The sequence below is a fragment of the Cynocephalus volans genome, chromosome 10 (assembly GCF_027409185.1).
Source record: "Cynocephalus volans isolate mCynVol1 chromosome 10, mCynVol1.pri, whole genome shotgun sequence".
Classification (NCBI taxonomy): Eukaryota; Metazoa; Chordata; class Mammalia; order Dermoptera; family Cynocephalidae; genus Cynocephalus; species Cynocephalus volans.
The window spans coordinates 44,969,804-44,973,047 of NC_084469.1; positions in this window are offsets into that span (position 1 = coordinate 44,969,804).

Consider the following 3,244-nt stretch of genomic DNA (forward strand, 5'->3'; position numbering starts at 1 on the left):
TCAAGGGTGGGAGAGATGTGAGGTGGGGGCCCAGGAAGTGGGGGCGGGGGTGGGGGCAGTGCCAGGGATTCCCAGGGGCCTGCATGCACCACACGGCCCTGGCTGAGTGCCCAGTGTCCTGGCTTTTGGCTCAGCTGGGGACTCAAGGTGGCTCTGGGGACCTGGGGAGGTTTCCCAGGGCCAGGAGGCAGCATTTGGGGGCAGTGGATAGAGCATAGGGCCTGTTTCTGGTTGTAGACAACGGCTGGATCCCAGGGTCTCCCACTGCAAGCAAGGCTGCACCCTCCCCACCTGGCTCATGTCCCCGGATGACCCTAGGAAGGTTGAGCAGGTGCCGTCCTGGAAATGTACCCGTGGGTCGAGAGCCTGGCCTTTCACAGGTGGGAGAAGCCCCAGGATGAGAGACCATGGGGCTGAGGAAGAGAGAGGAGGAGCCAGAGAGACAGGGTGTGGTGGACACTGGCCTAAACCCCAGAGGGGGCAGCTCAACTGTGACTCCACCCAAAGCTGCTCCAGCAGGACGAAGGAGCCCTGCGAAGCCGGGGCCGTGTGTGCGTCCTGAACCGCCTCGTGGCCAGGCCCCCAGGGCCTCTCTGGGCCTCAGGCCTTTGCCGCACCTGTGCAGATGGACGGGTGCCTGCCTGCATCCTTCGTGGGATGCCCTCGCCACACAGGCTACATGCCAAAGAATGACACCTTTGACTGCACTCTGAGCTGAACCTGGCAGCCTTCATACTAGAGCCTATGAAACCCTTGCAGAGGAAACAAAGTGAATAAAGTCTACCCTTGAACATACCCTTTCTCCCGAGCTGGTGCAAGACTGGTCTGTTCCATTTTAGAGGACCTCGATGCAGCTTCCCAAACACCAGGCCCCACAGGAACCAAGGGTGAGGGGCCTCTCCCTGGGGGACAGAAAGTCCTACTAGGCTGTCAAACTGTAAAAGGTGAATGGCACATGATCCTTTATTTTATGAAAAATAAAATGTTTGAATGTCAGTGTCATCCCAGTACATTATTGAAACAAGTATTCAGCCCCCAGAGGACTTCAGGACAGGAGGAGGTAAACCCAGGAGCTCCGTTACTAGGACACGTGGATGAGGAGGAGACTGAAATTCAGGTGAGATCTGAGAGCTGAGTGTCAGAGGCCTCCGCGTGGTGGTTACAGGAGGGTTGGGGCGAAGGCCAAGTGCGTGGCCACCTTCGTAGGCTTGTCCACTAGGACTTAGGGTCCTGCTCCTCTTGTGTCTCCCTGAGAAACTGCCTCAGATGACCCTATGAATAGGCAGTCAGCTAGCATCTGTCCCGGCAAGGGGACAGAATGGAGTCATAAACAGGGCGACCTCGGTACGACCGAGGAACAAGGAGAGGCCAGTTCCGCAGGGCTCGGCCGGCCAGGAATTTGCCTGGCTGATTCTTCTCCCAGTCCCAGCTGCCACCTCAGAATCACAACAGCAGTCACTGCGTCCAAACCCTGCATTTCACAGATGCAATTCCACAGGGGGCAAGTCTCAGTTCAGGCTACGCAGCTGGCCTGTGGCAGAGTCGGGAACCCCGAGGTCCGGATTCCCAGGCTGGGGCTCCCCACAGACGTCAGGAGGCATTGTGTTCAGGTCGGCTGTGCTGCAATTGAGATGCTCCTTTTCAGATGATCCTTCTGACTGATTGGTTCCAGATCTGGAAAGCAGTGTGTGGGGGGCAGAGGCGGGACAACGTGGTTTGGGACAGATGGCTCAACAGTCAACCTTGCAGTTAAGCTGGGACAAAATACATAATGTAGAGAAATCCCAAAGCCGGGGAGTGGGATGAGTGAGGTAAAGACAGACGACGGTGACTCTTCTGGGGATTGGGCCAGGGGTGGGTACAGGGTCCTGACTTTGTGTAGCGTTCGTGGACAAAGGCTTTCTGGAAGTATCTCTTTGAGTCCTTCCAACATCACCTGGTAAACCCATGAGCTACAAAACCTCCCAGACTTTGGCGGGCTCAGGATTTTGCCTCAGAAGACTCATGGAGTGGGGGAGTTGCTTGGCTGGAATCCCACCCACAGCCCTGGGAGGAGAGCCCGTGGTCTGCTTCTCCCTGCTCTTTGAGCACACAGGGAGAGTTGGCTGAAAGGGGGAAGTCTCTGCAAAGACGAGTCACATTGAGCAGTATTTGTCTTGTGCCTTATAGTTTTCAAAGCATTTTCCAAACATCACCTCCCTTAAGCCTTAAAACCATCTCATGAATTATGTAGAGTACACATTTTTACAGAGGAAGACACTGAAGATCAGAGAAATGACGTGTTTCTGTTGAAACAATGAGTCAGAGTTAAGCCAGGACTTGAACCCAAGATTTCTGATGCCAAATGCCTTGCTCAGTGGAGCCCTCACCCCTGCAAGTCTCTCCAGACTCCAAGACTGGGCCTCTGGGGTTCCCAACCTAATTTGATATCTTTGGCTTCCAATATTGGCTGTATAAGTCACGAGAGCCCAGGTGACTCTATGACCGAGTGCTGTGGATTGATTGAAGTGTGTCCCCAAAGTTCATATATTAGAAGCTTAATTCCCACTTAACTGTTGAGGGTGAGTGTATCACAGGAGCCCCATATCTGAGAGGGCACTCACATAGTGTTCGCCTATTCCAAAGAACTCATCTGGTATTTCAATAGGTAGAGACATCAGGTTAGACTCACGGTGGCTGGCCAGCTAGATATCTGTGCCGCCATGGGTTACATAAAACAGTTCTATAGTTGTATACAGATCAAAGTAGGGGCGTAACTCATTTGCAAGCTTACGCACAGACCCTCACCCAGATCACATAACTGAGAGCGCGGGAGGTCTGGCTAAGTAAAGTTAATCTGCTCACTATTCTCCTGGTGCCAGAGTGCTTTGGCACAGCACGTAACTCATTTACCCAGGGCTCCTGCTTCCTCCAGTCTTCCATTTGTATTAAAGGGGACGTGCCTTTCCTTGGGTAACTACCATGGCCAGGGGTGTTTTCCCAGGGGGAAGGGGGAACTCTGGTATGCATGGGGAGGGGGCATAGGTCTACATCCATCACCTACCCTGCTTTCCACCCCTACATATGACTATTCCACCCTCACAGTCTTTGCATCACGTTATCTTCCACATGTCCCCCAAGTGGAGCAGTGAAATGTGCATTGTCCATAGCAGACCAAATGTGGCAGATGGCAGGAGCAGACCCAGCAGGCTGATCTATTATGAACTCAGGCCAGGGTTGCAGCCCAGTGAAGACAGGTGTTGCC